The 14,269-nt window shown below is 41.7% G+C and overlaps 1 long non-coding RNA gene across 10 annotated transcripts in view; it reads right to left on the bottom strand.

Annotated features, from left to right (window-relative positions):
• Positions 1 to 5,214, bottom strand: part of LOC107129704 (uncharacterized) — a 69,470-nt gene extending 64,256 nt beyond the window's left edge. For 6 of the 10 annotated variants that reach the window (XR_010586751.2, XR_012434675.1, XR_010586753.2 and 3 more), the window contains exons 1-3: positions 5,041 to 5,214; positions 4,017 to 4,118; positions 214 to 381 (exon numbers count right to left, since the gene is read on the bottom strand). This is a non-coding gene — a long non-coding RNA (uncharacterized lncRNA). The remainder of the gene's footprint in view (positions 1 to 213; positions 382 to 4,016; positions 4,119 to 5,040) is intronic. The other 4 variants (XR_006698128.3, XR_012434676.1, XR_012434674.1 and 1 more) reach the window with 2 other exon arrangements.
• Between the last annotated feature and the right edge of the window lie 9,055 nt (positions 5,215 to 14,269).

The raw sequence follows: 14,269 nt of genomic DNA, 5'->3' as shown, positions 1-14,269 counted from the left end.
AAATTCTTATAGATTAAATGATATAATGTCTAGAAGTTGCTCCTAAATAATCCAAGGGGAAGGAGGAAGTGAATGAAGATGCAGATAACATAATACTGGCCCTGAATTGGTAATTGTTGGAATTGGATTATCGGTATAAGGGAATTTACTATATTATTATATCTACTTGTTTATATGCTTGAAATTTTCCGTAATAATTTTTCAAACACTCACCAACCTCAGAATGAATCTCATTAGACAAAAGTACCACTGAACTTGGCTCAAAGTGAAGAAGAAACCACTCCGAGTCAATGGTTTTCTTCATGGAACTGGCTACAGCTTCTTCCCAGTGTCCTAATGAAGAGGGCTCAGAGTTGACATCAGAACTACAGGACCCTTGTGCTGAAAGTTAAAGTAAAACAAAATGTAGAATTTCCATTCCAGTCCCTGTATCATCTTCACAAAATTCTGAGTTTAAATTCATTATAAATTCCTAAACTCCTACTCAACCATAAAAATCAAAGTATGATTGCTGCAAATGATCAAAAACAGGTAAATAGCCCCTGGTTAGAGTATTTTGGTTTAGTAAAGCTTCTTTTTTTTCTGAGTATGCTCCCAGTTATACATTCACATATATTTCCAAATAATTATGAGGTTTTTTTAAAAAAAGAAAATATGATCATGGAGAAGTAAGGTTATTTGAAATTCATCCCAAATTAAATGTTTGTTCACTCCATCAACAAATATTTGAGTGTCTATACTCTGCTGGGCATTGTCTTGGGTTTACAGAGGCACTGCTGAGGATAAACAAAAGATACATCTACTGCCTGGTGGAGCTCACAGCATGGGGAGACCTAGGGAAACAGAATATATATTGTAAACACCAATGAATACCTGTAAATTACAACCTAGGTCCATAGCAGCATTATTCCCAATAGCCAAAACGCAGAAGCAACCTGAGTGTTCATCCGAGATGAAAGGATAAACACAATGTGGTATAACATACATGGAATGTGCATAACATACAATGGAATATTATTTTGCCTTAAAAGAGAAGGACACTCTGACATATGCTACAACATGGATGAACTTTGGGTACATTATGCCAAGTGAAATAAGTCAGTCACAAAAGGACAAACACTGTATGATTCTACTTATATCAAGTGTTTAGGGTAGTCAAGCTCATCAAGACAGAAAGCGGAATGGTCATGACCAGGGGCTGGAGAGGAATGGGAACATTATTTAGTAAATACAGAGTTTCGGTTTTACAAGATGTCCAGCCTTCCATAGGTATGAATGGTGGTGGTGATGGTGGCAGAATCATGTGAATTTACTTAATGTCACTGCATTGTACACTTAAAAATAGCTAAGATGGTAAATTTTAAGCTATATGTGTTTTACCATATAACATTTAATTTTACCACAATTAAAATGTTCTAAAAATCACAACTTCAGGCAACTGCCACCAAGAAGATGCAGAGAGCTATTTTAGTAGGCACTATTTCTTCCTTCTGAGCATTCATTTCCCACTCTCTCCTTCCTAATATTACCCAGATTTTATTTAGAAGTCCATTTCCTCTCCACATTATCCTATGATTCAGGAGACACTAATACCTTTACACCTCTACTGGTGAATTCTGATTAGCCTAAGTCAATCACACCATGAGACTTCCCTGGCAATTTATGGGTCTGAGGATAGATTGGGTACATGAACCATGTTGGTCCAATTATACTGAAGTAATGCATTTATATTCCATGGTTGAAGGAGATGGAAACAAGGATGCATAATGGCTCCGTTGCTGCTGGCAGCCATATTGTGAGCAGGAGGATTACCTGCTTTAGGCTGAAGGTAATGTAAGGAGCAAATCATGGAAAAACCCAAAGAATTTGGTTACAGAAACAATTCAGTGACATTGTTGAGCCACTGAAACAACCAACTAGGTAGTCCTTCTACCCCTGGGCTTACTGTTATGTCAGATAGTGCATATTCTTATGTAAGCCAGTTTAAGTTAGGTTTTTGATAGTTCAGCCCACACCATCCCATGTTAAGTATTAAAGCCAAAAAAGCAATGAATAGGAGTAACTGGTCTAGTTGTAGAGCTCAAGACAAACAGCATCTAGGCTGAGGCAATAGTATATGGAAGGGCTCTGTGGCAAAATCAAATGGAGTTCTGTCTAGGAGTTCAGGAAGTGAAAGAGTTCCAGCCCGGCAGAAGCCCGGAGGGAGGGGCTGCAGAGGAACTATCATACAAGATGAGGCTGAGAGACAGAGGGGAGCCAGATCCCTCCATGTAGGTCCTCTCAAGATTTTGGTCTTAATCCTAATGAGAGCCAGAAGCCCCTGGTGTGCTTTATGATGTCGTGATTAAAGGACCAGATTTGCTTTTAAGTAGATGCTATAATGTGGAGAAGTGATGGAAGAAAGGACAAGGTGGGGGCAAAGAAACAAATATTGCAGTTCAAAGATGGCAGTGTGAGGCAGAGGGAGGTATCAGGGATGACTTCTAAGTATCTGGATATAACAGGATGAATGAGGAACCTTTTAGTACAAAAGAAAGAGTTTGAACTTCAAAGATAGAACTAATCCCAGCATTTTGGGAGGCCAAGGTGGGAGGATCACTTGAGGCCAGAAGTTCAAGACCAGCCTGGGAAACATAATGAGATCTTCATCTCTACTTTTCAATGGTATGTTTTACTTTTCTATCTTCCCACTATCTCTTGGACTCCTTTCTATCTATCTCTTGGACTCCTTTCTATATAAGTTTATCTCTTACTTTTTTATCATTATTATGAAAGTAATATATGGTCATGGTTAAAAATTAAAACTAAAGTTCTAAGGTGATTTCTCAGCTGTACTCCCCAGAAGTAATCCCTGTTAAAAGCTTGTGTGTCTTTTTATTATATATGTGTGTTTTTTTTAGTATGGATATGTACTATAGTTTATTTAGTTACTTTTCTGTTGATGTCACTAGTATCTACCTTCTAAAAACAAAATTAGCTGGGCATGGTGGTGCATGTCTGTGTTCCCAGCTACTCGGGAGGCTGTAAAGGGAGGATCATTTAGCCCAGTTTGAGACTGCAGTGAGCTAGGATCACTTCACTGCACTCTAGCATGGACCAGAGTGTGACCCCACCTCCAAAAAAAAAAAATTGAAACTGGCTGTTTTTTATTTTTCTTAAGTTTTTTTGTTTTGTTTTGTTTTTCAAAGAATATGTTAGAACTGTTGCTATTTGACTTCTGAGGTTAGGTCATAGAAAGCCATATAGCTTCTGATAAGTTTTCCTGGGACACTTATTCTGGGGAAAGCCAGACTATACAAGTGGTCCAACTAAGGCAGGAGAGTAGGGTCTGGAGGCAGGAAACCTAAGGCAGATTCATGCTGACTTCCTAGAACTAAATCAGAAGGAAAACCCCAACTTTTCATGCACAAGTAACTAAAGAACCAGAGGCTACTCCTTTTGTATCTCACCGCCACCCCACCTTTTCTGCCTGGCAGATGAAAAATTGAAAGTACCTCTGATTGGTCCCCTCCTGCAGCCAATCAGACTGATTTCAGGCCAAGTCTTCATTTCCACAGGAGTATAACTTTGTAACTTTACTTCAGCCTCTGATTGGTCACTTTTGGTAGCCAATCAGACGTTTGCATCGGGAATAACTTTGTAACTTCACTTCAGCCTCGGATTGATCACTTGCCATAATCAATCAGACTGATGACAGTCCACTACTTCATTTACATAGGGTGTAGACCAAGTACCCAATGGGAACCTTCTAGAGGATATTTAAATACCAAAAAATGTCTGTAACCAGGGCTCTTGAGCCACTGGCTCAAGCCTGCTCCCACTCTCTGTAGTGTTCTTTCATTTCAGTAAATCTACGCTTTTTTTCATTGCTTTGTTTGTGCATGTTGTCCAATTCCTTGTTCAAAATGCCAAGAACCTGGACACCCTCCACCAGTAACAACTACTCTGAGACCACCAAGCTGGGGTGACCACATGGACTCCACTGAACTCCTTGCCAACAGTCAGCATCAACTCACCAGCTAGGAGATCGAGTCACCTTGGAAACGCGTCCTCCAGCTCCAATCTCATGACTATATCTGTTGCCATGAGAAGCAGAAACAAGCCATGTCCATTGAGCCCTGCCCAAAAGAAAATAATTGTGTACAAAATAACTGTTTGTTGTTGATCTTTTATGGCACTAAGTTTGAGGGCTGGCCAGTTACACTCCCCTGCCATTGTACTGGTAAAACAAAATAAATAAAAAAGACTGAAAGAAACTTGCTCAGGATCACAGAACCAGTAAGCACAGGAGCCAGAATTCTAGCTAAATCTGTCTGATCCAGAGTCTGTGCTATTTCTTCAATCTCATTGCTGCCACCTTTTTGGTCACATCTCAAAATTAAATGCTATTTCTATTCAAAACATCTTCAAACCCTAATCTCATGCACATGCATTTCGAAAGTAATCTATTCAGCTTAAAAACAGCAACCCACTAGTAGAAGTAAGACATGGACAATTGCAAGTGCTTAAAAAAGGGTTTTTGTGGGGGGTTTTTTCTGTCCCCTATTATTTTTTCCCAAGCAGTAAGGAATTGATAGAAAATTAAAACAGACAACTTCCATTTTCTTTCAAGGGAGATTTATGACCACTGTCTACAGAATTTCTAACCGTAAAGTGAATTGCAAAACAAAATGTTTTAAAATAATATATTTAAAGCAACACAGTGTTATGTACAATTAATGTAAGAATAATCAGAAGTGATAGTTACTGAGTAAAAGTAAACCCAGAGAAATATGAGCTATAGGGGTAATAGCATTTCATGAAACACTAATCTGTCAGTGAAGAGCATAAATCAAGGGAATAATCAGGCATATTAATGACTCCAGAGAAACTTTCTCTTACTCATCAGACATCTTCAAGTACAACTCTATCTCTTTGCCACCACCTTCTTCCAGGCCCTTAGGACTCCATCCCAATGTTCCTGCAGCCTCTCTGAGCTGGTCCTCTTACCCCCAGCCTCACCACCGCAACATTACACCAACATCCCATAGCCCATCTTACCTTCTCCCTTTTTCCAGGGCCACTCCCTCTGCCTGGAATGCCCACTGCCTGCCCCTGACCAGGATAAAGCTTGCTCATGCTAAACATTTTCATCCACATGCCAGCTCCTTGAAGCTGCCTCTCCTGGGGTGTTTTCCAACCAGAGGGTACTTCTCCTTTGATTTCCCACAAAACAGCAAACTTAGCTCTGCACTAGCTCTTCAGTCTACCTGCCAACGCACATTTACTTAGTGACACTGTATAAGCACACTATTCCAGGCGCGGGGGAGACAAAAGAGAACAAGACAGACAATTCCTGCTTCAAGACTCACACTTAAAATCAGTGCCTCTCAACCAGTGTAATTCTTCCCCTCAGGGAACATTTGTCAAAGTCTGGAAACATATTTTATTGTTATGCCTGGGAGGAGTGCTGCTGGCATCTAGTGGGTAGAGGCCAAAGATGCTGTGAAACGTTCTACAACTCACAGGACAGCCCCAACTACAAAGAATTGTCTGGTCCAAAATATCAACAGTGCCAAGGTGGAGAAGGCCTACTGTAAATAAGGAAATAAACACATAGGATCATTTCAGGGACTGTTACAAGCCATGAAGAAAATAAATAGGAGAATGTGTTAGAACACTGGAGTGAGAGAAGCGGAAGACTCTCTGGGAGAGGCAGTGAGTAGAGATTGGAGAGGATGACACCCTCACACAACCAGTATGATTCTACTGTCTGTAATAGGTCCACCACTTCACCTGTTGTTACTTACAATAATACCTTGTGATACCGAACACCCACCAAGTGCTAAGGACTGGCCCAGAGACTCATTCTATTTGCCACAGTATTTAATCTACCTCTTGCTGCAAATTTCTTGTTTCCCCAGATTGAAGTTAACTTGATAACATGAATTAGGTTTGTATTTCTTACAAAACGCCCAGAACAGCCATGCACATGAATGAATGAATGAATGAATGAGAATGACCTTTCCAGAGCATGCATGAGAGATTCAAGAGCTGAGCACTTCATCCTAAGGTGATTTCGTAGAGTATATTAGTTTCCTGGGGCTACTGTGACAAAATACACAAACTGGATGGCTTAAAACAACAGAAGTTATTCTCTCCTAGTTCTGGAGAGAAGAAGAAGTCCAAAATCAAGATGTCGGCGAGGTCATGCTCCTTTGGAAACTCTGGATAGAATTCTGCCTTGCCTCTTCCAGGTTCTGGCTGGGGCCGGCAAGCCTTGGTGCTCCCTGGCTTGCAGCTGCATCACCCCAGTCTCTGCCTCTGTTATAACACAGCATCCTCCCTGTGTGTCTCTGTCTCTTCTTTTTAAAAGGACACCAGCCATATTAGATTAGGGCCCACCCTAAAGATCTTTCTTAACCCAATTATGTTTGCAAAGACCCTATTTCCAAGTAAGGTCACATTCACAGATAATAAGGGTTAGGACTTCAGTGTATCATTTTTGAGGATGCAATTCAGCCTATACAAAGTAGAAAGGTCTGGATGGACCACTTTTAAGCCTCAAGCATTTCAGCTGCAAATGAAAACCACACTAGCCAAGGCCCACCCAATAAAAGTGCCTGTAAAGCACTTAATAAAATTGGAGCCAGCTGCAGTGATGAAGCAGTGGGATGAGCTTTGAGTCCTGTGGTCCTAACACTCCAGCTGACTGGGCCAGGTAGAGGCCACAATTCCCTTGCCATTCTTCTCTCTGCTCTGGTTCCTTATTTGGAAAATCTGAAAATGGCAATAAATCCTTGCATTTTCCCAGGGCCTAGAGGCAACCAAGCAACTTTTCACGTATTATCAAAATGATCCATCCATTCACCAGTGAGGAGGCAAGACCAGGATTAACACCCCATCTCACAAAGGCTCAGCTTCCTCATCTGTCAGGTGTTCATCATAACACTCATCCTTACCTGCTAGGCTAGGATGCCATGAAGTAATATATGAAAAGTATCTGACACATAGTGGGAACTCAATACACCTTTTGTAAATAGATCAGCAAACTGCCTGGCATGAATGTAACTTAAATTTCCTCCTTGTAAACTCAGTTTCCTCTAATTTTTAGATTACTCAAGTCCCCATCCTGCATGTTTCTGCAGGGAAGAAAGGCCCCTCCTGAACATGTCTGGACTGTATTGGGTGATACGGAATTTCCCGTGTGTGTGGACTCTTGGTGGTAGCCTCTCACCTCCTATTCCAAATGCCTCCTCTCTGGTTTCTATCTGGGAATCTCATTTATGCCCCTTCTGCCTAATTCCTGCCCTGTCACTGTATGTCTTTACCCCAAGCATGGACAGAGCCCTCTCCCTTTCATTCTTCAGAGCACTCAAACACAATGCTTTTATGTGAGACAGATTTTCCTGAAAGCTTAGGAACCGGAAAAAAAAAATTACAGCATAAGATAGAAAAGAAATTCAGTCTCAGACATTGCTGCTTCTGAGGTTCATGAGTCAAGCCCTCCCAAGCCATCTCTCTCCTGGACACACACCTGCTGTTATGTTGCTCGGACCTGCATTCTGTCAACAGATCCTCTCTCACACCAGTGGCCCCCAACCCCAATAACCAGGTTCCAACCATTATCCTCACCCAGCTCACTGGCATCTACTCTCCAAGTTTCTAAGATCCCCAGGAAGAACCTAAAAAATTGTATTCTTTATTACAAAGGACAATTTTACATCCCCTAAAATTGATCAATCTCTTCATTCATTCCAAAGTAGGCCCAGAGGGCTTACTTTTTATGATCAAAGGCCCACTGAATAATAAAAAGCATGATTTCTGCCACTGCCCTCTTTGACCCTCAGGATGAAGAAATGACTGCAGCCTGATTCTACATAGGAATTCTCCCTTCACACCACAAAGGGTAGGTCCTTCATACCTATCAGTTTCTCAGTGCCATTTGGGAAGTGAAGGCTAGCAACATTAGTTGACCAGCCAAAGAGCTGTTTAAGTGAATAAACATAAAGCATCAACCTACCAAGAGCAAAGCTCAGGTCAGTACCTTGCCTGACTCGTAACTCAGGTGTGAATACCCACCACCACTCCAGCGGTGTGTATGTGGAAATGCCCAAAGGACACTTTCCTCCTCAAGTCAACTAAGTACTCTCAGCTCTTCTGTGCCAAGCACGTGTCTCTTCCTGGTCTTGAGATGTCTGTTCAGAAGACAAACTCTTACCTTAGTCTCCCACCTTGAGCTTTATCCTGCTTTGGACCTTCTTTGAACAAACCTCACCACTCACCACTGCATATTGTATTCACTAGAGTTCTCAGATGCCAGGAACCAAAACAGACAGTGACCACTTTACACAGAAAAGGAATGTATTAAAGGATATTAACAGTGAATTGAATTTTAGGGAGGGCTGGAGAACCAGGGTTGGAGCGGCACAGCCAAGAGCTGTGCCCCCAACCAAAAAAGTAGACTCTTGAAAAAGTCTGAAGTTACTTGATCAAAAAGAAAAAGAATGGCGGGTGGGCCGGGCGCGGTGGCTCAAGCCTGTAATCCCAGCACTTTGGGAGGCCGAGACGGGCGGATCACGAGGTCGGGAGATCGAGACCATCCTGGCTAACATGGTGAAACCCCGTCTCTACTAAAAAAATACAAAAAACTAGCCGGGCGAGGTGGCGGGCGCCTGTAGTCCCAGCTACTGGGGAGGCTGAGGCAGGAGAATGGCGGGAACCCGGGAGGTGGAGCTTGCAGTGAGCTGAGATCCGGCCACTGCACTCCAGCCTGGGCGGCAGAGCGAGACTCCGTCTCAAAAAAAAAAAAAAAAAAGAATGGCGGGTGGAACCAATGGGAAAGGGAACAATACTGAAAGTCTGAGGACAGGAGTGATGGTCCAAGCAAGAGATGATGAAGATGATGAGGGTCTGAACTAAGGCAGATGCTACTGAGGTGGAGAGACATGGGCAGACTGAAGAAACTGTGAAGGGCAGATTGGCAGTATCTGCAGACTGATAAGACGTGGATGAGAGAGCAGAGGCATTTAAGACCACTTCTAATGGCTAGTTGGGTAATGGGATGCATGATAGTGCCACTGACTCTAACAGGGAATGCAGGTGGAGAAGCAGGGATGGGAATGAATGGCAGGGGGAGAGGATGAGAGCCGCCCGGGACATGCAGAGGTGTAAATAAATAACTGTGTGTGTCCATCAGCAAACGGACCTCAGTGAAGGGGAGATGCTGGGAAGAAAACACAGGATAGGAGTCTAAGAACTTGACTGTAGAGAATAAAAATTGTTCAAGACCAAAACTGGGATGACCAACTCTTCCAAGTTTGCTTGAGATGTTCCTGGTTTTAGAACTAAAAGTCCCACGTCATAGAAAACTCAGCAGTCCGAGGCAAGTCAGAAGCCACTGTGCAGGGAGTAAGAAATAATGTGAAAGGAATATGATTTGCCCAGGGTGATTGAACTTGTTGTTTTCAAAACCATAGCTGAAATCCAGGTTTTCTACCTCCTAGGCCATTGTACTTTCTTCACACTCTGCCAGTCAAGAGCTAAATTGAATGAACTGACTAGAAAGGTAAAGTATGACCTCAAGCAAACTAGTTACTACCTCTGAGCCTTACTTTTCTTATCTAAAAACCCAGAAGTAATATAGGTATACTCCCTAATCCCAGGATGAAATGCAAGATCAAATAAAAACATAGAGGCAGTGAAAGATGGAGATTCTGCCAGCATGCTGACGAGAGGGAAAGAGCTGCAAAAAAACGAGCCTCTCCGCTGATTTTGAAATCAAATCCCAAGTGTGCTGGGTCTCCTACAGCCCAGCCCTCACACTGGTTTAAAAAGTTTAACCCTCACTAAAGTGTCCTCACAACTCCTTTGAAAAATATAGTTTCACTACTAAAACTGTCTGGAGTAAAATATATTTCCTCCAGAAAACGCTGGTGAATTTATCACAACTGGGCTGTTCATCTGCTAAAAAGCAGAATGGCATTTATTGCCAATTGCTCGCTTTATGGATGAAAAGAAACAGGGAGCCTAATAAGCTTGGTTAATTTTTTTCTTTTATGGCTCCTGCAACTGCACTAAATATTCCGTCTGCTTTTCTTATGTAGTTTGGAGACTGCTCTATGCTTCAGAACTGTTACTAGGAAGGTTCCAGCAGAATCATGTGCTACTGCTTCAGAGGAGACCCCGGTAGAGAGGGGTTCTGAGAACTGCCCCCAAGAGTCATCCCTGCTGGGGGTCTGCATAATCACTGATCAGTTCAACAAAATTGAGAAAATAACTTTTAAAAAATCAGTAGGCTGGAAAGTAGTTATTTAAATTTACATTTATTACAGTTGTATAAAATTAAAAATTCAGTTCTTCAGTCTTACCCCAGTCACACTTCAAATACTCATTAGCCACACATGGTTAATACTCATTAGCCACACATGGTTAATATCAATAGTCACACATAGCTAGTGACTACTACATTGGACAGTGCAGATCAGAATACTCGCATTGTCTCAGGAAGTTCTTTTGGACAGCATTGACCTGGAAGGTCACTTAAACGTTACAGCTGGGATTAAATGTTAGGCTTTCAATGTTCTTTGTACTTTATCATGCTCCAGAGATGCTCCATGATCGGTAGATGGGCGCATTATCTGTCATGATTTGGCTGAAATGATTTTGAATCTTCTGGGATTTCACTGTGCTTTAAACACACAGAAAGAAGCAGAGTAGCATTCTAAAGAGAAGAGCTGTGGAGTTTTACTCAGGTACCCTGACACTCATTAACCATGTGAACTTGGTTAACATTTGGGGCCATCCAGAAGGCCTATTTCAAGTGCTCACCCCCCACTATCTCACAACACTCATATCCACCCTGATGTTCCCGCTCATTTCATTCATCAACTATTTAAGGAGTTCAAGAGCATCTGCTATAGATCACACACTGCTTTCTCTGGAGCATGATAATGTACAAAGAATATTGAAGGCCTAACATTTAATCCCAGCTCTAACATTTACGTGACCTTCCAGGTCAATGCTGTCCAAAAGAACTTCCTGAGACAATGCGAGTATTCTGATCTGCACTGTCCAATGTAGTAGTCACTAGCCATGTGTGCCTAATGAGTATTTACCATATGTGGCTAATGAGTATTTGAAGTGTGACTGGGGTAAGACTGAAGAGCTGAATTTTTAATTTTATATAATTGTAATAAATGTAAATTAGATAACTACATTCCAGCCTGGGCAACACAGCAAGACCCCATCTCTGAAAAAAAATAATAATAGCTGGGTGTGATGTCACACATCTGTAGTCCCAGCTACCCGGGAGGCTGAGGCAGCAGGATTGCAAGAATCCTGCTCATGGATTCATCTTCGTTTGGCCCTAGAACCAGTGCTTCAAGTTCTGATATTAACTGGGGGTGTCAGGCAGCATAAGGATTCTGATCCACACTTGTCCTGAGGCCACAGGAAAGCAATCCGTCTTTTAGAGAACTTTTTCATTGGTGGCCATGAATGTTCTGCATGAGGAAACCTATTAACCGCTTCATGTGAGAGAATATTTACAGGAAGTTAGAAAATGCTGACTTTAGCTAAGGAAAATGCCTCTCTGTGGAGTTTTATGGCCGATTAATGCCCTGGAATTTCATTGAGAGGATTTATAGATAAAGATTACTAACTAGCTACACAGTGTATTTTTAAGTATGTTCTCACAAACTGGAGGTTCTGTTTAAAGTGTGGCATGGGGTTTCTAAGGGACAAAAGAGAGCTCTTTAAATAGAATATCATAGAAAAACAAAACTATAATGCTCCAAGGTTGTCAGCCACAGGCAGTATTTCACAAAGTCTAAGACTCTTAACTTCAGAAGAACCTTAAAGGTCATCGCATCCCAGCTCCTTCTAATGCCTAAATTCTCCTGACACATTGATTTCAGCTTGAATATCTCCTGTGGGGGATCTCCCGGCATCCTGAGGCAGCTCATTCATTTCACATTGGATGTGTGATATTGTTAGAAAGAGTTTTCAATGTTGAGCAAAAATCTAGGGAAAGAATATGGTATCTTAGAAGCACTTTGGGCTCTGACATTTTCAGCTCTGTGAGACATAAAATAGAGAGATAATAAAACAGTAGTGTAGGGTTGTTGGGAAGACTAAGCCAGATAGAGATGCAATGTGGTCTGTTCCATACCATTTCCTTCCACTGGCTCTCCATCTTCAGCTCTGGGAGTGAACTGATGATTAACTTCTCACAATGTCTCCCCATCATGGTAATAGCAATAGTTGTAGTGGTGGAAATAGTCATACAACTACTGTTAGAACATTATTTTTATTAACACTATTATTCCTAACACCTCTTCCACAGACTCATAAATATGTGAACATGGGCCGCGTTGCTCCAGGCTCAGTAACCTTAGTTCTTTTCACATCTCTCATCTGTTAGGTTTTAGGTGTCTCATGGTCTTAATGATTCAACAGGAATCTCTCAATGTGCCAGTGAGTGGCTGGTCCTATTAAGAGCAATGTGAATGACATCTAGAACTTGCCCATTATTCCAGCCTTACTTTCCCTGATGGTGATCATGATGTTGATGGTGGTGGTGGTGATACTGCAAATTAATAGCCATAATATTTATTTTTGAGGGTGACCGTGAGTCAGTCACTGTGTTAACTGCTTAGCATAGATAATTGCTTTTAATATTCTTAACAATATCGTGAGGTGCATATTGTTATTATAATCTATATTTCACAGATAAGAAAGCTGAGCCAGACACGTTAAGTAACTTACCTCAAAAACATATGGGGAACCTGAAAATAATCTGGGCAAACCCATCCCAGACTGTGCTCTTTCCCACTGCATAGTAAAGGTATTAAGAGTGCAAGCTCTGAAGCCAGCGAGGAGTGGCTCCCATCCCAAAGGTAAAGAGACAGGCAAGAGATTATCACATAGTAACAGCACCAGGGACAGCTAAGGGACCTTGACCTGAACATGGAGAAAGAGAGGAGCAGATAGATAGAAATACTTTTGGAAGATAAGATTTACAAGATTTGGGGTGGGCGTGGTGGCTCACGCCTGTAATCCCAGCACTTTGGGAGGCCGAGGCAGGTGGATCAGGAGGTCAGGAGATCGAGACCATCCTGGCTAACATGGTGAAACCCTGTCTCTACTAAAAATACAAAAAATTAGCCAGGCGTGGTGGCAGGCACCTGTAGTCCCAGCCACTTGGGAGGCTGAGGCAGGGGGCGCCTGTAGTCCTAGCTACTCGGGAGGCTGAGGCAGGAGAATGGCATGAACCCAGGAGGCGGAGCTTGCAGTGAGCCAAGATCATGCCACTGCACTCCAGATTGGGCGACAGAAGGAGACTCCGTCTCAAAAAAAAAAAAAAAAAAAAAAAAAGATTTATAAGATTTGGGGTTTGATTGGATGTGAGATGATGGAACCTTTTCCTAAGGGAGAGAATATGGGAAGGATAGCAAGGCCAGTGTCCATCAGGGATGACAATAAGGTCCCTGCAAATTTGTAAAATGCTGGGAAATCAAGCTATTGAACAAGAAAACACAAATGCTTTTAAAAATAAAAAAGTCAGCTTTAAAAAAAATAAATAAATTTGACCATTGGGATTATCAGAATGAATAGTTTATGAGAAAATTCTTTCCGGACACTTGGTTCTTGTGCTCCAACATGTTTAGCTAGTTTTCACCTGACCCTTCTCCCTCTGCCCTTTAAACAGAGGGAAATCTGCTTATTTCCCAGATAAAGCTGAAACCTCTTCTAGTGGTCCAGAGGATTCTTTTTCCAACTCTTAAGTCTGGTCCAGTTTCCCACTAAGTTCTACTTCAGGTCCTAGCATTCAATTTGGGTTTACTGAAACCGCAGGTACACATCAGTGTCTGCATTTCATATGCAAGTGTGTTTCAAATTTCTTAACCAACCAGGAACAGCAGTCATTTACTGACCAGCTGCTAGGAACCAGGCACTGCTCTAGCACCTTACATTTATTACCTAATTTACTATTTGCCTTTACTCTTTGCCTGTGAAATGAGTGCTGTGATCATTCCCATTTTACATATGGTGAAAAAAAGATCAAGGAATTTGCCAAGACACAAATAGGTAAGCCAAGATTTGAATGCTCACAACCTGATGATGCCAGAGCCTATCATTTAAAGCAATTAGTCTATTTCTAGTTCATTCAATAATTCTTTATTGAGTCCCTAGACTGTACCTTTTTACTTGTGAGGGGCTATTTCTTCTACTTTAAGATAAAGTAGCATCATAGAAAATCAAAAATTGGGTCAACTAATCAAGCTCC

Source organism: Macaca fascicularis, chromosome 5 (genome assembly GCF_037993035.2).
Source record: "Macaca fascicularis isolate 582-1 chromosome 5, T2T-MFA8v1.1".
Taxonomy (NCBI): Eukaryota; Metazoa; Chordata; class Mammalia; order Primates; family Cercopithecidae; genus Macaca; species Macaca fascicularis.
This window is presented reverse-complemented; position numbering and strand designations above follow the sequence as displayed.